This window comes from Sparus aurata, chromosome 24 (assembly GCF_900880675.1).
Source record: "Sparus aurata chromosome 24, fSpaAur1.1, whole genome shotgun sequence".
NCBI lineage: Eukaryota > Metazoa > Chordata > Actinopteri > Spariformes > Sparidae > Sparus > Sparus aurata.
The window spans coordinates 723239-749146 of NC_044210.1; the positions used below are offsets into that span (position 1 = coordinate 723239).

General features: G+C 40.8%; 1 long non-coding RNA gene across 1 annotated transcript; it reads right to left on the reverse strand.

The window, feature by feature from the left end:
- Nucleotides 1-22644: 22644 nt before the first annotated feature.
- LOC115576762 (uncharacterized) lies at nt 22645-25177 on the reverse strand. Its single transcript, XR_003982937.1, has 3 exons — nt 24911-25177; nt 23596-23684; nt 22645-23466 (listed from the first exon to the last, which is right to left on the reverse strand). It is a non-coding gene; the product is annotated as an uncharacterized LOC115576762 (long non-coding RNA).
- Between the last annotated feature and the right edge of the window lie 731 nt (nt 25178-25908).

Sequence of the window (25908 nt, forward strand, 5' to 3'; positions counted from 1 at the left end):
GCCTTACAATAGCCTGTTAAGCCTGTTAAGTGCACACTCGGTGGATATACTAGTTTGGTCTAGCTACCGGAAGACGCGGATGTCAACAAACAGGTAAGTAGCTGCTTACACAAACACACTGTTTTAACTACTTTTTTATTCATTGTGAGTCATAAACGCTACAGTGCTGTGTTGTAAGGTGTCTGCTGATGTTGCATACCTTTTGGTGTGAGATGTGGAGCATGTTAAGACGCTTAAAACACAGTGTAAAGTTCTGACCCCATGCTGTTAGCGTTCAATGCCAAGTCTCCGTTCACGGAGCTCTGTAATGGCTGGACCAAATGTTTTCGCGTCTTCGGTACTGGCAAGTCAAGGGTAGCTTGAGCAATGAAGCTGCATGTTTAAATCGACCGAAGTTCTCCTTTAAGCCCATTGTAAACCAAAGTACAGACTATAATTGATAAACTTTAAGAACCTCTCTTTGCATATACACATTCTCTTTGAAAAACAGAACTTGTCCAGTATACTCACAAGGCAGTGTTGACATCTTCAAAAGACAGTGTGTGTCCATACATATGAAGGATAGTCCATGGTAGAAGAAATAAACGTCATGAAAAAAGGAGCCACTTGCCCTGTGTTGATCAACACTAATGAGTCACTGAGTCCAGACTTGGCTGAAGAGGGCTCTTAACATGGACATGGTGTTCAAGAAACTGGAACTTAAAGCATTCAGCAGTCACCAGTTCTGCTTGAAGACTCATGTGCTGTCCATCTGGTGTCCACTGTAGACTGGCATGATCCTCTCTGCAGCCAAAAAAAAAGAAACAAAGCAAAGGTTAGATTAATGCAGTGCCTGAGCATGATGCCTACAGAGATAAATTCAGCCTTCTGCTGTTAAACTGAGCTCCAATGAGCTATACATAGAATGAAACCAGCACTCTGGAATATAGTTTTGCAGGTCATCAGGAGTATTTCATTTATTTTATTGTATTAGTGTGAAAAGTAGAAACAGTCACTTTTCAGGACTAAGTGATCATCAGTATTTGTTTCACCCTTGTCGAATTGCAGCCTAAATCCTGAATCCTGTCCATAATACTGATTTTTTTTTTCTACTGTATGTTTGTATGAAGCTGTTGGCACCGTTCACTTGAGGGAGATCGATTGAGTGTAGTTTGAGTGCTTGCATCTACTCATTTGCTACACTGACATAAACCATAGCTTACCTCTAATTAGCCTTGACAAGACTGGTGTTTGAGTCATTGGGTCCAGACTTGACTGAACACAGGTGGGACAGAGTCTCATACAGACATGTTACAATGTTAAGGAAACTGGAACTTTGGGCAGGTGTTGTCATCATTCCTGCTTGAAAATTCACCAGCAGTCTTAAATCAGGTGTTTACTGTGGACTGGCATGAATCTCTCTGCAACCAGACAAAGAAAGACAACAAAGAAAAAATTGTTAATGATAACAATGATAATAATTATTATATAGCACTTACACTGTTGCAAAGTGCTTCCCGAAACAACAACAACAAAAAACAAAACATTAATTAAAACAGTTAACAGATTTAGCAGATCTAATAGATTGAGAGAGACTGAGGGAGAAACTGTGGAGACTACAGCTGAAAACACACAATCCTCTGGATCTGACATCGAATCAGTGATTTTGATTTTTTTAAGGATAGTTCTGAGGATTTACACTTAAGGAACTCCAGATAACAGGGTAGTAGACATATATGGGAGATATAATTATTGATGTGGCCATGTAAGTATTTGACAGGTATGAAGAAACAAAAACATTTAATGGCAGCACCAGTTCAGAAGCCAATCTATTTAAATGTACTCACTGAAGCTGAGTGCTGATAACGATGACGACGAATCAGAGTACTGGCCATACTGCATTCCTGCAAAGTTGATTGCCTTGCACTATCCAGCTGCACCGTGCTGTGGAGAAGGTGAAATTATTTGTTAAAAAATTGTATGGCTAAGGTGCTAAAGGGATCATTCTCACTTGTTTCGTTATCTTTGAATTCGCCTAGATCAAGTGTCAATATATGTTTCCTTCGTAATACATCCAAGTCTCCTTGTATCATCTTTTATTAAGAGTAAACCAGTTTCTCCATTATCAAAGTCTTAACCGACTTGCTACAGAAGTTACAGCTAAACATTTTTCTAGCATTAGCAACGTTAGCTGTAGCTAACGTTAGCGACTTCTCAGAGCCCTTAAGTGACTCTTTTATTCTGCAAAAAGCAGATAGTGACATGTCCAGCAACTTTTAAGATATAGCTACCTGAACTCCTCTGCTTGAAAGTCAACGAATAAGAGCTAACGTGGCTCTGCGGCTAGCTAACGTTAATCAGACAGTCTCAATGAGCTGTGAATGTGCTTACCTGAAGAAGAGACTCTGCTCCTGTGGGCGCGAAGAAATGGCGGTGACCTGAAATGTCAAGCTTCCGTTTACTCGCGGTCCTCTCTCTCTCTCTCTCTCTCTCTTCTCTTTCTGTCTGTGTGTCTGTCTGTCTGTCTGTATCTATCTATCTATCTATCTATCTATCTATCTATCTATCTATCTATCTGTCTGTCTGTCTGTGTGTCTGTCTCTCTGTCACAACAACAAACACTGCTCCTGTGGGCGCGAAGAAATGGCGGTGAACTGAAATTCAAAATTTCTAGCTTCCGTTAACTCCGTGGTCATCTCTCTCTCTCTCTCTCTCTCTCTCTATGTCTCTCTCTCTCTCTGTCGTTCTCTCTGTCTCTCTCCTCAATTCAATAAAGCTTTATTGACACGAACAACTACAAACACAACAACGTTTTCATTGTCATGTTTTACATATAATAAAAAAAGGACATGTACAAGAATAAAATAAAAATAGAAATTGTGTTTTCACTGTACAAAAGAAAGATATAAAATAAAATATACTATTATTTTATGGAAGCCCATTTCCGCCACTTGACAAAAATTATGAGATACTTTGACTTAGTATCTCATAATTATGACTTAGCTATCTCATAATTTTGACTTAGTATCTCATAATTTTTTTTCATCAAGTGGCGGAAATGGGCTTCCACATTATTTAAAAAGGATGTGTTAACAATGTTGCAATAAAACTCTATATGATAAACTCTAACGTTTGTTTTAGGCCTATGTTTTCCTGTGGGACAATAAAGTTAATCTTATCTTAATTCACTGTGTTTTGACAATAATACAACATGTATAGTTTTCTATTGCATTAAGTGCTTGTGTCGGCCTGAACAATGCCCCTTAACTGTGATATAATAAGGACATACCACGGCCTGTCCTGATGTATTGCTTAAATATACCATACTTTTTAACATTCTACTTTCCATACAAATGAAGGTATGATTTAATGGTTGTGTACCGTAAATTTAAACGTAAACATCAGCAAAATCTGTAATTCAGACAGAATGATACCGTCAATTTTAGGGTAATTACACGCTTGTGACACTACGGTATTTTACCGTGAATTTAGCAAACTTTTTATAACATTCACAGTAAATTCCGTATTTTCTACTTAGTAAGGCCGTAAAATTTAAGTTATTTACTGTTTCTTGATTAACGGTAATTCAATGTATTTACTACTTGAATTTTCGGTATTTTACTGTTGCTATTGACAGTTTTTTACCGTAATTTCTACGGACATTTTTTACAGTGTTACCTGCTTAACTGAAAACTGTATAAAATAACAGAAAACAATAGAAAGTTGTTACTTTCTTACTGATATATAGTTCATGTGTAGTATATCAACTGCCTGTGCAGTACAAATTATGCACATCACATCTATCTATGGACTGTTTGAACTGACATGTGTAAGGTTGTATATATGTATGTATAGTATAGTGTGTATTCTTTATCTATTATTCATCTATGTATTACTTTTATGTATTATTTATCTATTTTATGTATTCATCTATCAATTGTATGTGTTTATTACACAAAACATTTTTTGGGCCACAAAATACTGACATTTATTGGACTTAAAAAACATTCTTATTTTTTCTACATACCATATCTGCCTCTGGTGTTGCCTGGTGGACAACAGACCAGTCAAGGGTCCACCTGGTTGTCCCTCACGTGGAGACCACTAGATGCATGCTGTTTCACGTCAAACAGTTCACCATGGGCTACAGAAAAAGTGCGCCAGCAGACATTATCTACACTTTTTCCAGCCACGTTTTCTTTTTCTCATTCGAGTCTGTATTTTTGCAGCCTTTTCTTTTTTTATCGGGGGAGTACCGTTACTGCTCATGGTGAAGGGCGTACCGTCTGCAGTGTCCTGTGAACCTGTGTCGTTGTGAGCCATGCTGGATTGTTTTGCCAGTTGCCTCAGTCTCTTGTCTTCCGGTATCTTCTTGCAAGCCACAGTTCCTCAACCAATGAGAAGAGCCGGATTCTGCATTGTTATTCTCGTGTGTGAGTGTGCTGTCGGCTCATTGGTCACAGAGCAGGAGAGGGCTGGCAGTAAGATTACTGTATATTTTCATATAAAACGCCCTGTCATTCATTGATTCCATTGACATTTTAAAGACCATTTTTATTCTCACGGAAATACGGGACAAAGTGCGTCCCTTTTAAGCTCAATACGGGACGTGTAACTTTGTTTCTAAATACGGATTATTCCGTTTTTCAAGGGACGGTTGGCAACCTTACCTCCAACCCACATAATGAAAAAAAAAACCCATACCTTTATCCAGCAAGCGTTTTTCTTCATCGAGTTTCTTCTTTTTGCTGCGCCAGATGAATACGCTAGTTTGGACGCCATGCCGTGAATGACCTGAACTTATGGCTTGGCGCAATTCCCCGCCCCTTCCTAGTTTAGCAATACTGGTCGTTATAGCAACGAGGCGTGGTAGACACCAGATCTGACCAATCAGCGGGCCAGGTGTCAGGTCCTTTTCACAGCTTTTCCTTCGGATCATTCCTCAGGTATTGCAGCAGACCTTGCAACTTGAGGGGGCCCCCTAGTGGCGCGGGGGCCCTATGCACCCGCATAGTCCGCTTGTAGCAAGAAACGGCTCTGGTCAAGGCCCCCCACCAGTGTTATATTCAGCCTCTGAAAAAGAAAAAAGCTGACAGATAAATACCTGGTATGTGATTTTGAGACTCGGTATCACAATGGCAGGCACGAAGCTAATTTTTGCTGTGTAAAAGACCTTGACGGTAAAAACATGTTTTGTTTCCCCGGCCTAAATTGTGTGGAAACATTTGTTGAACGCTATTGAAAACCCAAATATATTGAATACACATTCATTGCGCACAACGCGCCAGGGTTTGACAACTATATTTTGCTTGAACATATGGTAAAAAATAAAATCGCGCCCGAACTGACCATGCGAGGTAGCAGAGTCATTTTGATGTACGACCGAGCATACAAGCAGCGGTGGATAGATTCTTCCAGCTTTCTACCTATGCGTTTGTCAAAAATACCAGCAGCATTAGGGTTTGAGGACATGATGAAAGGTTATTTTCCTCATAAGTTCAACACGGCGGGGAACGAGAAGTATGTGGGTCGCTATCCAGAATCGTATTACTATGGTTATGATAGAATGAGTGACAGTAAAAAAATCAACATTCATGGCTTGGTATAATACTGTCTGCGGAGAAACTTTCGACTTTGAGAAAGAGATTCAGCGGTACTGTGTCAATGATGTGGATGTGTTGCTCAGAGGATGTAGTATCTATCAGGATACTTTTCGGAAATGCACAGAACTTGACCCCTTCGTCTTTACCACATTGGCATCCAGTTGTATGGGTGTGTTTAAAACATTGTTTCTGAAGAAAGACACACTCGCTCTCACGTATGACAGTGCATACGTTGGCCAGTATAAGGCATATTCAGATGTGTCTATACAATGGCTTGAATATCTGAGTCACACTCAAAAGATTGAGATAAAACATGCAGTCAACCATGGCGAACATCAGATAGGTCCATACTTTGTGGATGGCTATCAACCTAATACAAAAAAGTGTTACGAGTTTGCCGGCTGTTTTTACCACGGGTGTGTGAGGTGCTATGCTCAAGCGGGTTTAAATCCCGTGGTCAAAGAGACTTACGGGGTGCTCTATGGTCAGTTTATGTCAAAGGTAAACGAATTGAAGGTTAGATATGGTCATGAAGTTGAAGTGATGTGGGAGTGTGAATGGCTCCAGCGTAGAAAGAATGATTTAAGCGTTCAAACGTTTCTACAGAGTTACAGGAAACCAGAACGTCTGGACCCGCGAGAGGCTCTTTTTGGAGGCCGTACAAATGCAATGAAGCTGTATCACAAGGTGTCAGAGGGTGAGAAGGTACGATATTATGACTTCACCAGTTTGTACCCGGCTGTGAACTCACAAAAACACTATCTGTTTGGACACCCGCAGAATATCTATAGGGATTTTGGTTCCCTTGATAAGTATTTCGGCTTTGTTAAGTGTGATGTGCTCCCTCCGAGAGGGTTATTCCATCCTGTCCTGCCCTATAGGTGTCACAATAAACTAATGTTCCCATTATGTCGAACATGTGCCGAGGAGCTGAACCAGACCAGTAACTGTGCACACAGTGACAAAGACATACAGTTGTCAGGTGTATGGGTCTCGTTTGAGCTTCAAAAAGCGGTTGAAAAAGGATATAAGATTGTGAACACTGACAAGGTATGGCATTTTCCTAACAAAACAGACACATTGTTCAAAGACTATGTTAAGACATTTCTCAAATATTAGCAAGAGGCCTCTGGCTATCCAGGACATGTCAAAACGCCTGAGGATAAGGAGAGATACATTGAGGAGTATTTCAAAAATGAGGGTATCCGGCTAGACCCAGACAAAATCTGTGTCAACAAGGCAGTGAGGAGTTGCAACAAGCTTCTTCTGAACTCGTTATGGGGCCATTTTAGCATGAGGAATAGTTTGCCAACATGTGAGTTGATAACAGAATCAGACCGATTTACACAGCTGATGTTCGGTGATCAATATGATGTGCGGCAGTTTTGTTTCATATCAGATGATGTTGCTATAGTACAGTGGTGTCATGCTGACATTAAAGCGGCCAGAACAAAAGATGTAAATATCTTTATTGGTGCCTTTACCACTGCTCATGCGTGCCTCAGGCTTTATGATGTGATGGAGAAGTTAGATCAACGTGTGTTGTATTGTGACACGGACAGTGTTGTTTTTACTTCCCAGCCGGGGGAGTGGATCCCTCCCTTAGGCGAATACCTGGGTAATTTGACGGATGAGTTAAATGATGGAAATTTGTGTGACCTTCCTGAAGAAAATTATATCACCGAGTTCGTGTCAGGGGGTCCAAAGTGTTATGCTTATCATACAGCACACGGCAAAACAATGGTTAAATGCAAGGGTGTGACACTAAACTCCAAAAATACATCTGTGGTCACCCACAAGTCTCTGGTGGGTTTGGTTCAAGCCTTTGTTGCCAATCAGAATACAGACGCACACGTGATGACTGTTTCTGAATCCATTAAAAGAGACAAAAAGCGCTTCCATCTCAAGAATGACACAGTTACAAAAAAAATTACATACGCCGGGTATTGAGTGATTACACTACCCTACCTTATGGCTATTAGACCAGATCAAGAATTTGATGCAAGACTACAACATCCGTTTAGTCTGGTGGTGAGCGGTCCTTCAAATTGTGGGAAGACATATTTTGTTAAAAATGTTATCGAAAAAGCATCGTCAATTATTACACATAATATTGACAATATCGTGTACATATACTCTTGTTGGCAACCTTTATATAATCAGCTACTACAGATAAGAGAAATTAATTTTGTGAATGGTCTACCCGAATCTCTGTGTGATGATGTGTTGTTACCCCCAGAGAAAAACAATTTGCTCATTATAGATGATTTGATGAATGACGCCAGCAATAATTTAGAAGTGCAAAATGTTTTTACGAAATACGTTCATCATAGGAACTTGAGTTGTATATATTTAGTCCAAAATTTGTTTATTCAAGGCAAGGCTAGCCGGACTATTAGTTTGAACACCAATTACCTTGTTTTGTTTAATAACCACAGAGATAAATACCAGTGTTGTGAATTCTTCATGTTCAGAGACGTTTATGTTGAGGGACTTTTATTTTGAAATTTTACTTTGAAAGGAACGCTTGTCCTACTTCCTCTCATCGTCAGTTATGCCGTTAACTCCGGTGCAGAAGCGGTGCAGAAGTCACTGATGATGTAAGTTGTAATACTGTTTGTGTTGAGCTAATGTGGCGAAATGTTTATTCTCCTAAAGTATTTGATGATGATAAACTCTCTGTTCTGTGTCAAAGAGCATTCATTGTGCAGTCATAATGTTGGTCAGAAGTTGTTTGTGTTATTAGCTTGTTAACCTTGTTTAAGCTAACTGACTAGCTAACTGCTCTCAGTACTGTGAACACAGATAATGTTATTATTCACATGGAAATGTACAGACCTCATTTATTCTCCTTAAGTGCCTTTAGTTAATGTCTGTTAATGGGTTATCAGCGAACGGGCTGAGTGTCCCGCAAAATGATCAGGGCGATGGAGAAACAAATGTACGCCACCGTGAGTGACAGCAGAGATGAGGAGTCTGCAGCGAGTGCTGGTTGGCTGAATCATTATCTCCGCCGCAACAACTTCACTTTTTTCACGTATTGTGCTTCTGTCAGTCAGTATCACACTGATGATCGCCATGGCTCCGGTGCAGCAAAAATATGAAAAGTATGACTTGAAATTGAAACTTTCTATCGTGAAATATGCAAAGAGGAGAAGCAGCCGCTACGTTAGACGTTTCTCTGTTTCGCCATCGCCCTGATCATTTTGCGGGACCCTCTCTCATGGCGTGCCCGTTTATCTCAAGCTCCTCGCTGGCCTTCTTCCTCCCTCCACCAGGCAGCCTGGCCCTGTTGCTGTCCTCCTCGGACAGACGCTAAAGCTGGCGATGTTTGTGACATTTTCATCCCGGATTTTTGAGAGGAAGGAATTAAACGGCTGTCCCCAATTGCCACCTGGTCTGTTAAGTGATTAAACAAATAAATGCCCCGGCTATTATTTGGTATTTTACGGCATGTCATTGTCCGCGAGTAGGCTCAATGTTTACTGTTGCAACCAGCCTTGCTAGTACCATAGCTTCTTGCTATCCCAACCACAAAGACACAAGTATCAAGTCTCATTTTCATTTAATACTTACAATGGCAAACACAGATTAAAGCAAAATGTACTCAAGCAAGTTTACAACAATAATTTAGTTATGTGCTGTACTGTCATATGTCATTGTCCGCGAGTAGGCTCAATGTTTACTATCGTAACTGTTACTGGTAACTAGCCTAGCACCATAGCTTCTAGCTGTCCCAACCACAAAGATACAAGTATAGGAGACTCACCTTCATATTCAAACATGTAAGAATTCGAGAGGCACTCAAGATGGCCGACAAGGGCGCCGCCATAGATCCAATCCATACCGGAAGTCCCAACCGGAAGTTGGTTAATCACCAAAATAAAACCAAAATAAAAGCCACATTTATCCAATCCATACCGGAAGTCTCAAGCGGAAGTTAGTTAATCACCAAAATAAAACCAAAATAAAAGCCCAAACAATCTCTCTAGACGTGCCTATTTATTTTAAAATTGCATTTGAGCTTGGCAACGTGCCGCAGTGTCGGGCGCCATCCTCGTTGCAAGATGCCAGAGCAAGAGCGAGAGAGAGAGAGCTCTCGATAATCATATCTAACTATGTAACGAATGAATATCAGGGTTTTCCCTGCCATTATACGGCTTAGGCGCGGCGGCCAAGCATTTTTGCCTCCTGCCTAAGCAGGGTTCTCCCCAGACGGTGGAAAAGCGGTGTTGCGCCTCTATACCGCTAGGTAGGTCAGCGCCGCTATACTCCGCGCGTGACGGTGACAAGCGTCCGTCCGTCCGTCCGTCCCTCCGTCCGTCCGTCCGTGTCTCTCCCCCCCCCGACTGACGTTGAAGAGCGTCCGCACCACACACCACCAAGAATTTAATAGAGAAAAGTTAGAGTTAGAGAATTAGTTTAATTATGAATGATTTTATAATAATATAAAGTTAAAAAAATATAATAATCGAAAAAGCTGGAAACGAGCTGATCTCAAACAAAAAAAAGAGCTGTTGTGATCACTGGTCACAGTCTCCACAGATTTCCTCCACTCTCCTCACAGTTACCACACACGGGCTTGTGGCATTTCAAGTGTCCGACGTTTGGTTCCGTTTGCAGCTCTTTCGGACCGACACTGCTTCCGTGTCCGCGTCTGCTGCTGCTGTGGTTGCTTCCGCTGCTGCTCACCTTGTGCCGACTGCCGCAGCCGCTTTTCCCCTCCATGTATTCTGCCCTCAGCTCCTCTGCCAACTGCTGCAGGACTTTCCTCCGGGCTCTCCTGCTGCTGGTGCTCCTTGAATGAGATGCGGGCATTGATCCCAGCCAGGTCGAGGTACTCTTGAAGAATTCGCGTACATGCTAAATCCCTTCTCCAGCTTGCTCTTCGGGGCTTTCGCTGACGCTTGACAAATGCGATGGACAACGTTAATCCTCATCTTCGGCAGGTCTGTCAGGCATTGACTGTAAAGAGTGCCATCTCTAGGCAACCGGAAGCGAGTGAGCCGTATTACATGAACGCGGAAGCTGACGTGCAAAGAGCCCATTGCTCTATTGTTGTGGTGCATAGCTCACGCTAATCGCGACCGTGATATGCTACTTGCTAGCCTGAGTTGCTAATTGCTAATTGCTACATGAACGCGGAAGCTGACGTGCAAAGAGCCCATCGACAGCGCCCCTAACATTTGCCTATACTGCCTATGCCCAGGGCCGGCTCTGGGTTAGCCCACCAGTTCTGTTGTTCATACGTTTGTGTATGAACAAATGTTTAAATAAAAATAAAAATAAAAGATTATTTTAATAAATTGACAGCTTGAATGCCTGAGGTCTGTAAGGCTGTAAATGCTGCAAACGGAAGTTCCTTCGACAAATTCAAAGTTTGAATAACAAAATTATCATTTCAAGTAGAAATCTCTTCAACCATTGAACATCGACCCCAAACACTTGAGTGGTAGTGTGTTTAACTGGAAACACAACTTTTTAATTTCTTTCAAAATAACTTAACCCCTTAAGGAACACCGTTCCAACATAAGAACACCCTTGTGTTTGGACGGAAACCAAAACCTGTGTTCCAGGGTTAGGGTTAGAATCACATTTACACTTCTAGAAAAAACTTGAGGGTGTTACCTTTCCAATGGTACCAAGCACATCCCTGAGTCTCAAACTATGTGGGAGCTGTCATGCTTTTAATTTTGGTATGTCATTTTGGAAAAAGAACCTTAAAATGGGGGCGTTCATTAAGTGGTTTTAAATAGCAGGTCCCAGAGGAAAAGAAAGTTGGAGAAGATATCTCAGTTGTAGTATCTCAGTGTATGAAAATAGATGCTATGGGTACCTACAGGTCTCCCCTTTGTAGACATGCCCAATTTATGTTAAATTCATGCAATTTGGGGTAGAAATCCTGTCTTTTGCATGCAGTTGTAACAGGGTTGTTATAGATTAATCAAGTTCATCAAAATGTATTTACATATTCCTTCAGTATTTATTTTATTTTGCAAGCACAGTATTTTCCATTCTCATTATTTTCTTGTGAAACAAATTAATATTTTTTGTGTTTATCCATACAAGGCTCATTTTATTTGTTGTAACATCGTCAATTTCTCCCTGTTGCCATTGGCGACCGCAGCTGTTGTATGTACTGTAACAGCTCCATGATTTAATCAGATATTAATCTATGAAACTGCCTTTATACAAGTTGTCCTGTCACATTTTTTTTTACTACCACTGTCACCATTTTATTGTTTATTATTTCTGTCTTTTCCTTCTTTGAGTGAAACTTTGCTAGCTTGCTGAATCTGCTAACATGGCTAACATGTCAACCGTTGAGCCTTGAGCAGTTTGAGATGTAAAATATAAATCAAATGTAATATGTCGACTGCTACAGTGTGTTTATTTTATTCATTTTAATGTGTAGGGCAAGGAGCTGTACAGCATATTACCACCGGCCACGTTATTGTGTTTTAAAAAAAATAAAATTTCAATTATTTAACAGATGTGCTGCGCTGCTAAATAAACGTACTGTGAACCAAAGGAAAAGTCTTTGAGTGGTCTCTAAAGTCTGCTGAGGTTGAACCAAATAGATGAGGTAACACAGTACAATTGTTATTTTCACCGTTCCTTAAATTAGGCATTTGATTATCTTTGCATACTGTGTGCCTTAAACAGTTTGTGTGTTGCATAAACTGGGAACGAACAGAAAGCTGTGACTATTGTGGATCCAAAGAACATCATATTATTGATCTATGGGGATCTTAGCTCTCAGTAGTTTTATCATTTATAGTAAGAAATGATTTCAGTAAACCCATTAGCAACCCTGAAATAAAAACCTGTATGGCATTTAGGCAGTGTATGTGTTTCTTGGTGAAGTGACTGTAGTCTCAGGTTTCTGTGCACCACATGATATTAATGCAGGATTGCTCAATATAAAACATGAAATATAAAACATATTTTGAGTTATTTCACACTTTTTTGTTTACTACATAATTCCATACATGTTCATTCATAGTTTTGATGCCTTGAATGAGAATCTACTATGTAAAAAGTCATGAAATAAAGAAAAAACATTAAGTAAGAAGGTGTGTCCAAACTTTTGACTGACTGCGTACATGAAAAGGAAACGAATAATGACATAGTTGTACCTTAGAAATACGTATAAATATAAAACTGATAAAATACCACATGAAGGTTGAATAATTGCAGTGCAAAAGAGTTGACATGGATTGTTCTCCCCATAACAATTCAGTAATTAGTTTAGATAGATAGATAGATAGATAGATAGATAGAGAGATAGATAGATAGAATTACTTTATTGATCCTAGACTGGGAAATTATTTTGTTACAGCAGTAGTGGGTCCGCAAATAAAACACTTTGTACATAACATAAATAGAAGCCAATATATACATAGTGTATATATACAGTGTGCTATAAACAATAAACAATAATAATATATACAACAAAACAAAATGTGCAAAATATACTATAATATATACAACAAAACAGTAGAGAGACCAGAGTTCTCTGTCAGGCAGAGGTGAGAGAGTTATTGTATAAAGTGATGGCTTGTGGCAGGAAAGATTTCCTGTATCTATTGCTACGACAGCGAAGCTGAAGCAGCCTTCCGGAGAAGGTGCTCCGCTGTCTGACCAATGTGAGTTGGAGAGGGTGGAGAGGATTATCCATGATGGATAACAGTTTTTTCAGTGTCCTCCTCTCCACCACAGCCCCCTGTTTGCAGCCAATCACAGAGCCAGCCTTCCTGATCAGTTTGTTGAGTCTGTTGGTGTCGCTGGCTCCGATGCTGCTTCCCCAACAAACCACAGCAAAGAAAAGTACACTGGCCACCACAGACTGATAAAAGATCTCCAACATCTTGCTGCACACGTTGAAGGATCTCAGCTTCCTCAGGAAGTAAAGTCTGCTCATCCCCTTCTTGTAAACAGCTTCAGTGTTAGATCTCCAGTCCAGTCTGTGGTTGATGGTAACACCCAGGTACTTGTAATCCTCCACCGCCTCCACATCCTTTCCCAGAATGCGCAGTGGTTGGAAAGCCGTCTTCCTCTTCTTCCTGAAATCTATCACCATCTCTCTGGTCTTGCTGATGTTTAGCTGCAGGTGATTCTGTCCAGTCCACTCCACAAAGTTGTCTACCAGTGCCCTGTACTCCTCCTCCTGTCCCTCACTTATACACCCAACAACAGCCGAGTCATCAGAAAACTTCTGCAGGTGACACGACCCGGTGTTGTACTGAAAGTCAGTGGTGTATAAGGTGAACAGGAAAGGAGACAGTACAGTCCCCTGTGGAGCTCCTGTATCACTAACCACCGCATCAGACAGAACACTGCCCATACGGACAAACTGTGGCCTGCCTGTCAGGTAGTCAGTAGCCCTTTTTACACAGCGTCTCCACATTATCTCCGGAGCGGTGGTTCACCAATTCTCCACCGATGGTGATTCACACAGAGCGAAGCATCTCCGCCTTCACGTGTGTGATTCACACAGAAAGCCGGCGCTGCGGCTCCTAAAGAGGCGTGACGGTACACGTCATGTTGATGACGTCGGTGTTTCCCCAGGTGTTCCCCTGTTAATCTAAACCCGCGGACAGTTTATAATCATATAGACAGTGGGTGATTTGTTAATTTTTAACAAGGGGGACCAACACGAGCATCACCCTGCCCCGACACACCTATGTACACACTCTTAACCATAACGATGACATTTCTAATTCTACAATTCCATTTTATCCAGTTATCTTCCTTCTCTAAATACTACAATGGTCTTTTTATAACTGAATTAAAGTATTGAGTAAGTAAACCTTAAAATTGTATGCAGTGGACCGAGTTTATTCACGCAGGGTTTTCTCATGTTTCTCACACTTCGAATTTTTTACCATCATTGTGCAAAATAGTAGAGCGTGTCCGACTTATTTGTTGGCCGATTTGATCTATTTATTATATCTATTTCTCCAACATTATCACAGATATATCGGTATCAGCGAATATATTGTCCGATATGAAGACCTTATATTTAAAAACTACAAATACAGAATGGAGAAAGTCACTCCTGCAGGGTGCGTTTGGACGGGGGGTAAAAGAGCTCGGAAATGTAACAGCTACCTCACTAATGGTTAAACTATAAACCAGCACAAAAATGACAATTACCAACATAACATAAGCCACCATGTTCTTAACAGACACACTAAAAACACTCACAAAAAGTAACATTTAGTTTTAGAACATAAATAACAAACTTACTATTAATATTAAACTGTCAGAAAAAACTCATCTCTGAAAAAAATTAAACATGTGCGTCTGCTACAGGTTTTATTCCTCCCTCCGCACGGCATCATAACGGGAACGTTTCAGAAGCGTCTTTTGCCTGCCAGACTTTGTTGATCTGGTAATTTTTCGTTTTTATACAGTCGGGAGTCTGCACAGAGTGTTTTATTTTGAAAACTGGCTGGATACTCTATGCCGTTTCCGTGTTTCAGACTTCCTGTTGGCGCGATCTGCGCTGTGCAGCTTGTTGCAGCTTTCGTCAAAACTAAACCAGGCTGCCGGATCGCAAAGCAGCCGTGCCCGGCTTGACTCCACTGTGCGTCGGAGCTGATCGCGGCCACTTGTGATTTTAGCACACTATCTGCGGATGTAGACTGATGTCAGGTTAACAAGGGGGATGCTTTTTGGTAATTTTGCTAACAAGGGGGATGGCATCCCCCCTCATCGCCCCTCAAATCGCCTACTGCATATAGATGCTGTTATAATGTGTAGTGATTGAGATCCTGACCCCCCTACGAATCCCTGGAGGTGACATGGATGTTTTTTTTATTTTATCTCGTGAGTGCGACTTACTATCTCGCACGCGCCAGTTACTATCTCGCACGCGCGTCTTACTGTATCTCGCGCGCGCGACTTAGTATCTCGCACGTGCGAGATATTAATTCAAGCGCATTTTGACGTAGTTAAACAGTGCAGTCGGTTAAATGCAGTACGGTGTACATTTTAGGACATCCTCAGGATCAGGCTACAGCGTCAGACCTCAGATGAAAAGGTATAAGGTCTCAGGAAAAGCTCTGTCACACTCGCACAAAACAGCCATATGAAAAAAAGTCATTGGACCAAAAGGCCTAAGAAAAAAAACTTGTCACACTGAAGTACCTCAGGATAAAAATTGTCGCACTGAAAGCATTAGTAACTAAGTTGTTACACTGAAAGTATCAGGAAAACATTTTTTCACACTGAAAGGTATCAGAAACTAAGTTGTCACACTAAAAGGTATCAGGACAAAAGTTGTCCCTCTGAACGTCGTCATACTGAAAGATATCAGGAAAAAAGTTGTCACATTTAACGTCATCATACTGACAGGTATCAGGAAAAAAGTTGTCACATTGAACGTCATCATACTGAAAGATATCAGGAAAAAAGTTGTCACATTTAACGTCATCATACTGAAAGATATCAGGAAAAATGTTGTCACATTTAACGTCATCATACTGAAAGGTATCAGGAAAAAAGTTGTCACATTGAACGTCATCATACTGAAAGGTATCAGGACAAAAGTTGTCACATTTAACGTCATCATACTGAAAGGTATCAGAACAAAAGTTGTCACTCTGAACGTCATCATACTTAAAGTGACAGGAAAAAAGTTGTCACATTTAACGTCATCATACTGAAAGGTATCAGGAAAAAAGTTGTCACTCTGAACGTCATCATACTGAAAGGTATCAGGACAAAAGTTGTCACTCTGAACGTCATCATACTGAAAGGTATCAGGACAAAAGTTGTCACTCTGAACGTCATCATACTGAAAGGTATCAGGACAAAAGTTGTCACTCTGAATGGTATCGGGAAAATCAGTTTCCTACAGAGGTCGCATAAGTACGGTGGCCGACAAGGGCAAACGCGCAGTAACGGCCAAACGTTGCAAATACATAAACGATGCAGAATCAAAGACACGCAAAACACATGCAACAACAAAATGCTGCAAACAACAAAATGCTGCAAACAAAGAAACGATGCAGAACCAAAACGACACAAACCTTAATATAGTATATCTGGTTTAAAAAGATTATTTTTTTTATTTTATTTTTTGCATAAGCAAAATGCTTCTTGTTAACACTAGAAGGGCCTGAACTCCAACTCTACTAGAACGGTCATAAGCGGTCATTGTGACCGCTAGATATTAAACTCTATAATCTCTCATGTAAATACCCAACTGAGTGACGAATGCATTCATTGTGTCATGATTTTTTTTTTAAAACGAAATAACACCAATATGTACATTTTAACACGCTTAATCATACATTTATCAATATTCATATCATGCACATAGTAAACCGTAATTATTGCATATATTTACACAAGATTTGATTATGAAACATTTTATTTTAACACTTAAAATAATAATAATAACAATAATACTAGAAAAGCTTGAAAGGAGCTGATCTAAAACAAAAAAGAGCCGTTTTGATCACTGGTCACAGTCTGCAGACTACCTCCGCTCTCCTCACAGTCACCACACACGGGCTTGTGGCATTTCAAGTGTCCGAGGTTTGGTTCCGTTTGCAGCACTTTCAGACCGGCACTGCCTCCGTCTCCGTGTCTGCTGCTGCGGTGGTTTCTTCCGTTGCTGCCCACCTTGTGCCGACTGCCGCGGCCGCTTTCCCGTCCATGTATTCTGCCCGCAGCTCCTCTGCCAGCTGCTGCAGGACACACAGTCAGAGTCGCATCTCTTTAGCACCGAACAGCTCCGCACGCTGTTTCACGGTGGGGGAACTCCCGTTTATGTTTGCGCATGCCAACCAGGCTATACAACTAGATTAATTAACTTGAAAGTAAATTCGCAAAGAAGCACAATAAATGTGGAGTCTCGTTGTTAATGAGACCCTGCAAAATGATGTGCGGTCAATACGACCACTTATGGCCAAAATAGGTCAAATATATATTTTCTTTGTCTTTTGTGTAATTTATATAGCATATATATATATATATATATATGTATATATATATATATATATATATATATATATATATATATATATATATATATATATATATATATATATATATCAGTGGCGCCGACAGGATTCAATTTCAAAGTACGCACAGAAAAGGCAAATACAACAAATGGAAAAATACTTTTTTAATACAAAATCTAATGTTTTCAGTATCAGTGAAATAACAGATTGCAGCGCCCACATGATCTATGAGACTGTGGTTATTCTGACACGAATTAAATGGCTGATGTGTGGAAAACCACGCTGTGGTCCGTAATCGCAGTGCAGACAAGTGAGTTTGGAGCTGACCAGAGGAGAGAAAAGATATGACGCGACTGTAGCCGCCATGATATGACGACGTCGCCCCCGCTGATGAGGAACTATGAAGAACTCAGTTGTGATGGAAAAGCAACTAAACTGAGTCGAGTAGAGCCGAGCTGTATTATGTAGTGGAGAAGGGGCAACACACGCTATGCGCAATTGCGCACACACGCGCGATCGTCCTCTCAGATGCGGCTGCGTCTCTCCAGGTCACTGTGTGAGAGAAAGAAAAGCTCTGACTTGCTTGGGCAGACGTTGTTTGGTGTCACCCGCTGATTTGCATAATTTAAATATCTAGCCCACCGAATCTTCCAATCCGGTCCCGGTTCAGCACCCTGGACAGTGCACTGCAGACATGCAGCATTTGTTTTCATCCAGACTTTGCAAACGTGGTCGGCATTTGTAGAAGACACAGTGGCGTAAGTATCGGCGGTGCAACCGGTGCAGCTGCACCGGGGCCCAGACGCCGTCAGGGGCCCATGAAGGAAGAAAGAAAAACAAAACAAAACAGCTGTCCAGAATTGCCACAGGTCCTGTTGTTGTGAATGAAATAGCTGGGGGCGGGTCGGTAGGGTAACGCTGAGTGGCCTTGATGCCTGTCGGTCATGATGAGTCCCGTCTCGTCACCGCTCTGCTGTGTCTGCAGCTGAGCACTGTGGGCCGAGCCAATGCATGTCTCTCTCCCCGGGCCGTAGAGTTATTATACCGTAAAATACCAAATAATAGTCAGGGCGTTTATTTGTTTCAATCACTTAACAGACAAGGCGTTTATTTGGGACCAGGCGGCAATTTGGGACAAGCATTTATTCCTTCCTCTCCAAAACTCCTCATCTCTGCTGTCACTCACGGTGGCGAACATTTGTTTCTCCATCGCCCGTTTGCTGATAACTCATCCCCGCATGTTTATCTCAGGCTCCTCGCTAGACTTCTTCCTCCCTCCAGCAGGCAGCCTGGTCCTGTTGCTGTCCTCCTCGGACAGACACTGACGCTCAGTTTGATTTTTCACCGATCTCTCCCTCTCTTGGGGTCGACAGAGAAACATCGAGGAGCAGAATAAATAAATAAATAAAAAGATAGATAGATAGATAGATAGATAGATAGATAGATAGATAGATAGATAGATAGATAGATAGATAAAATAAAAAACGGCCGTCCATCGGCCCATTATTGATCGGCCCACCGGGAAAAATCTCGGTACTCCCGATGGCCAGTCCAGCCCTGCAGTTCTCTCGAGTGGCTGTGCGTGAGTCCAAGCGCGCGCCTGTGTTTAGGGGCACAAAAAAAATATTTGCACCGGGGCCTATCACCATGATGTTACGCTACTGAGAAGACATATGTATGGTGCTCACTAGCCTATGCTGTTCCTATAAATGAATGCATCTCTGTGCAGAGAGGGATACCGGCTATGAAAAGTGATCCCAAGTCCCCGTTTTCCCGCTAAGCAGAGGGAGGGAGAAATTACACAGAATACCAATTGCTTTATTTTATTATTATTTATTTTTTTTCACCTTCAAAAAAAGTACGCACAGTGCATACAGGATTCCGGCTGGCGGCGCCACTGATATATATCATCCCCGCACTTTTGAAAAGCTTGCTACACCTCTCTGTTGTATGTGTTTTGGGGTTTGTGTTGTTTTGGTTCGGTATCGTTTCTTTGTTTGCAGCATTTTGTTGTTTGCAGCATTTTGTTGTTGCATGTGTTTTGCGTGTCTTTGGTTCTGCCCGTTTATGTATTTGCAACGTTTGGCCGTTACTGCGCATTTGCCCTTGTCGGCCACCGTACTTATGTGACCTCTGTAGGAAACTGATTTTCCCGATACCATTCAGTGTGACAACTTTTTTCCTGATACCTTTCAGTATGATGACGTTCAGAGTGACAACTTTTTTCCTGATACCTTTCAGTATGATGACGTTCAATGTGACAACTTTTGTCCTGATACCTTTCAGTATGATGACGTTCAGAGTGACAACTTTTTTCCTGATACCTTTCAGTATAATGACGTTCATAGTGACAACTTTTGTCCTGATACCTTTCAGTATGATGACGTTCAGAGTGACAACTTTTGTTCTGATACCTTTCAGTATGATGACGTTCAATGTGACAACTTTTTTCCTGATACCTTTCAGTATGATGACGTTCAGAGTGACAACTTTTTTCCTGATATCTTTCAGTATGATGACGTTCAGAGTGACAACTTTTGTTCTGATACCTTTCAGTATGATGACGTTCAATGTGACAACTTTTTTCCTGATACCTTTCAGTATGATGACGTTCAGAGTGACAACTTTTTTCCTGATACCTTTCAGTATAATGACGTTCAGAGTGACAACTTTTGTCCTGATACCTTTCAGTATGATGACGTTCAGAGTGATAACTTTTGTTCTGATACCTTTCAGTATGATGACGTTCAGAGTGACTACTTTTTTCCTGATACCTTTCAGTATGATGACGTTCAATGTGACAACTTTTTTCCTGATACCTTTCAGTGTGATAATTTTTTTTCCTGATGCCGTTAAATGTGATAATATTTTTCCTGATACCTTTTAGTGTGATAATTTTTTTCCTGATGCCGTTCAATGTGATAACTTTTTTCCTGATACCTTTCAGTGTGACAACTTAGTTTCTGATACCTTTCAGTGTGATAACATTTTTCCTGATACTTTCAGTGTAACAACTTAGTTACTAATGCTTTCAGTGTGACAATTCTTATCCTGAGGTAGTTCAGTGTGACAAGATTTTTTTCTTAGGCCTTTTGGTCCAATGACTATTTTTCATGTGGCTGTTTGGTGCGAGTGTGACAGAGCTTTTCCTGACACCTTATACCTTTTCATCTGAGGTCTGACGCTGAAGCCTGATCCTGAGGATGTCCTAAAATGTAAAAAAAAAAAAAAAACCTATCCATGTCACCTCCAGGGCTCCGTACGTATGACCCACCTGGAAAGTGACGGAGTTAAGTTTTTCGCGCTAAATTACATGATTATACATAATCACAGAGCTGTCAAGCTTTGAGTGTGACAGTCACGCAATTTGACCCATTCTCACACCACACGCCACACTTGACATTTCTCACGCTTATATTTCCCCATTCAATCAACTGTATCCGTCTGCAGCCTGCAAGAGAGGGGCGTAACCTGTAGTGGGCGTAACCTGTAGTTACGTCACAGCTACAGGTTACGCCCACTATGCACGCTTCTTAAAGGGACATGAGCCTAAATAGGTACTACTACAGTTTGACCACGGTCCAGCGGCACAAACGTCAATGTCTACGCAATCTTTGCCCTATAATAGATGTAGTCTTTCTATTGTTTATTTGTTTTAGTGGTAAACGAGTAAAAAGGCACTTAAGACACTGTCAGAGACCAGAATTCATGAGTAAATGGATTAATTGAATAAATATATCAATGTCATTGCTTGTGTGGGTGTGAGTAAGATAGCGAAACATTTATGTGTTAAAAACAACGTGTGAATTAAAATCGTATGTGTTAAGCATGTGTGTACATTTATTTGAACAGTTCCTTATTGCAGAGGGCGACAGCTGATGGTATGACTGACTTTTTAGGCATTCTTCTTGGCCATTTGTATGGCCAGTCTGCAGCAGCTGTAATGCTGAGTGGAGGGGATGAGTGGAATCCTGATAAATCAGGAAAGCCCTTTTTTTATTGTCACCTGTATGAGTCCTGGAGTTTAAGTTGTTTTTGTCCAGTGATCTTGTTGGCCAGGGGACTTATTTAGAAGGCATACGCCACTCTCTTCGCACACCGTGGGATTTATAAAAAGAGAAGTTGACGGGAAAATGTGCGGTCCTCCACGCAAACTCTGACCCATGCGTAGGCACATAACTGGGGTAAGGAGAAACTGCGCCACTGATGGCAGAAGAAAGAAACGGGAGAAACTGTGTGAAACTGATACTGATCGTGTCAAATAAATAGTAATATTACCTCTCATATATGAACATTTTATTTGCAAGAAATGGTTAAAAAAAACCAAAATCTCCTCACATTCTGCCATTTCGTTTCATCTCCGTTTTCAATGCATAACACATAAAGCACTTTGTATCTGTGTTTTCTTGCTATGTAAATATAAAGACTATAATTATCTTATATTATTAGTCTGAAGGACTGTTAGTCAATCAGGTTAATTCTCACACGTGCCGTGCGCCAGCGTTTGGATGTGATGCGTCGCTTGTGAAAATACAGATATGGAAACAAATACGAAACAATCATTTAATAAATTCCTTCATGGTGGTGTTTAACTCTGAAAAGACATTTTTTATCTCCCGCAGTTCCCTGGAAACATCATTTATTGCAGTGATGGTGTTTCTCTGCATTTGCAGGACTGCATCTGTAAGGACACGGCCGCTGGAGGGCACGAGGGGCATTGGTGTCCCCCTCCACCTCCGTCACCACGTCACTCAGGAGGGATTCCCCAATGATCCCCACCAGTTTTTCATCCAGCGGGGTGAGCTCCGGTGGCCGTTCCCCCGCCCGTGACACAGACGCTCTGCCTGTGTGATGACAGGCGCTTTTTTGCTTCCACTTTTATGTCTGACCACTTTCTTTCACTTCGGCCACACTCCGACTTTCTGATGCAACATTATTTAGATTGTCTGCCACAGTAGCTTAACATCATGGTGATAGGCCCTGGTGCAAATACTTTTTTTGTGCCCCCCATCCTAGACACAAGCCACGCTCGTGATTGCAGGCACGCACACACAGGCTTGGACACACACACAATGCACAAGTGATTTAAATGTTTATAAATCAGCTTTTTATTAGTTCTTTGACTGCCATGACAGAGAGAACATGGTCTGCTGACAAACATCTGCTTGCGAGCATGGTAGTGCCTAGACTTGTGTAAATATAAATGCTTCTCCTGTTAGGAAATACTTGTTAAGTGTTGTTTGATTTGACTTTAACAAAGTGCATCAACAGTTAAATGTCATGTACCTGTACCTGATGAACGGTTGCTTGTACTGGACACTTATAAAGCAGTTAATAACATGGCTGTTCAAATGCAAGGATTAGCTCTTTTTTTCTTTACATCCAACTCAGGCAGTGATGCACACTGTAATGCCTTTCAGCATTTTGTCTCAAGTTTTATGGAGCCAAATGATGCTGATGGAACTATGAAATGAAACAGACCAATTGCATATACATTACAAAACAATTACAATATCCTGTATAAAATTTAAGTTTATACATATGTATGCACACATACTCACATTTGATACATACTCTACAGTTTGTAAGTGTGCACTGCTCTAGTCTAACACACACTGTGTATTACTCCACCGCAGAAAACAGTCCCCAACAAATGCACCATTTACTACAGTTTTGAGTTAAACAGAAGAGAATGGTTAGAGGCCCCCGTAGGGCTGTGACACATTTCCTTGGAGGAGTCAAAAGAAAAAAAAAAGTCAATCTGTGAAGATATTACACCTTATAGCTGGCTAAGAAATGCCTCAGAGGAGAGGGCTCTTCACATTCTATCTTTATAGGCTTGTAGCTTCTCTGTTGCCTCCTCTGATAAATTTTTCATCAAGTCAGCTTGCATCATTTCCAATTCACTGTCAAAAAAAGAACAAACATTAAATGAAAGGTTTCAAGTAGATGTTGCAATATTCTTTATGAGAATGGGTATATTTCATTACACATTGAAATATGTCTATCATCAATTCTTTATATATTAATCTTACCATGGTTCATATTGTGGGCCCCTTCTGAACCTGGCCACAGCCTCTGGCACTGTCAATGTGTACTTTTCAACCAGGGTGTAGACTGTCACCTGGACAGGATTATTGACATTTGTTAAATTAGAAAACAGACAACTGAATGTAGCCTTTAACTATGTTATGTCTAGTTTGATATCACATCCTTATGACGCTCTTAGAGTGCAATAGGCTATGTAAGATTTGACAAAAGTAAAAAAAAGGAATATTCTACAACACAGGTCTGAATGCTCTGAACAATTTTGAGTTTGTCAAGCACCCCACAAGCATTAAAAAATGAGGAAGGTTTTAATATTACACATCTGTATTGTTCCATTTCAAGGTTCTTTCATCTATCATTTATCTATCTATCGAGTGTGAGGTGTGATATGAAAAACCAGTATGTACAATATGAAGCACAGTGCCAATATTAATAAATGTATGTAAACAAAACAATCATGTCATACTTCTGGCAAAAGGACATCAAAAATTAAAGCAACCCAATCTGTCAGCTGTCTCGCCCTTGGCGTTTCCCTTATGACCAAGAACAGGAAGGAGACAACTTGGTCAAGTTGTTCATCCTCAAAATAAAGGGTGGGCCTCTCCTTCCCGTGCTCCCATGCTGACAGAAGATCCCCGGTTATGATAGCTTGAAACTGTGTAGGTTTGTGTTTTACTGTAAATTTGAACAACAACCTCAAACAAACTAATCACGGCACAACACAAATGCTTGTGGTCAAGCTCTCCATAATACTAATATTGCACATGAATGTCACAGTCGAGCTGGTGATCCTTATCAAAGTCACCGGTTTAATGTCATTACTAATTTTAAATTGCTGCACTAGACCACGCTAAAAGTAATGTTTTTGAATTAGCGGGTTAATATTACAGCGGAGTCACAATTTTCAAGTTATTTCTGGTTATATTACAACAGCCACAATTTCTAGCTTAGATTTATCTACTTGGGTCAACCTTTTAGGATCGTTTAGGATAGAAATACATACATTTACGTTGCATGTCATTTACCAAACGGGCAGGTAAATAAGTTCCCAGCCTGGTATCAATGAAGTAATTCTACTTAAGTAACCCCCTCTGAACCCCCTCCATCTTGCTAACGTTACCTTGTTTGGTTCAGTTTCCACAGCAACGGGCTAGCCTCGTTCTGTCTGCCCAATAATATTTAATACTGTGGATAAAATGTATAGCTTACTTGCTTTGTTCATCGCCCCGGGTAATAATATAACTATGTGCAGCAATTGTATACGTGTGTTACATTAACTAAATAAAATATAAGGACACTTACAGTCTGGATACGATCGCCATTTTTCGTTTTTGAGACATCTCTTGTGTATTTCCTTGTTCTGTTCTTGCTTTTGGCGGGTCTCATTCTACATCTCGCGTGGTTCAACGTGATTTTCACAACTACACGTTACGCCCACTACAGGTTACGCCCCTCTCTTGCAGGCTGCAGACAGACCCCTACATTTATTTTTTTATGATAATAAACTTTGGTCCTCGCGGATTGCCGTAGTTCGAGTAACTCTGATTGACTGACCGAGATAACCAATCCCAGACCAATCCATAAGTCCTTTGTGCCTAAATCTAACCAACCACGCACTACGCAATATAAACCAATCAGAAGCAACGTAAGGCGGATCTTGGCGTCTCTATCTTTCACACGCAACAGCGCCGACATTTAAAACCCACTCGACGTTCTCCTGTGTGTGAGAGAGAGCGAGCGCGGGTGAGTTTGTGTGTGTGAGAGAGAAAGAGAGCGCGGGTGAGTGTGTGTGCGTGTGTGTGAGAGAGAGTGTGACTGTGTGCTTCTTTTTCTTGCATTTGTAAGTTGCAGTGCGCTTTTTAATTAATATGAACTTAAATATACTCTATTTGAAGGCAAGTTTGTTTATTGTCTGTTTATGTTACTGAACTCATTGTAATAAAATGATTCTTTCAGAATTTATTTGATTTTAAATTTTTTTGGTAATGCGTCGTGAAGGTCTTAAATTTTAATTTTTATTGTCATAAAATGTCTTAAAAAGGTCTTAAATTTGACTTACTGAAAACTGCTAGAACCCTGATGTTGAGAGACATTCTTAGTTCTTATGTGTACTCAGTGATTGTGAATTGACTGTTGTTTTACTGAGGTGCAGTATTTGATGTTCACCACAGTGTGGCGCAAGCTCAACAGGTCAAGGGCTCATGCAGCGTCATTGAGTTCAGAGTTCATTCCTACATTGTGAAGACAACATGTAAGACTGTTTTGTCTCAAATAAATAAGCTAAAGGCTAAAGATGGTTT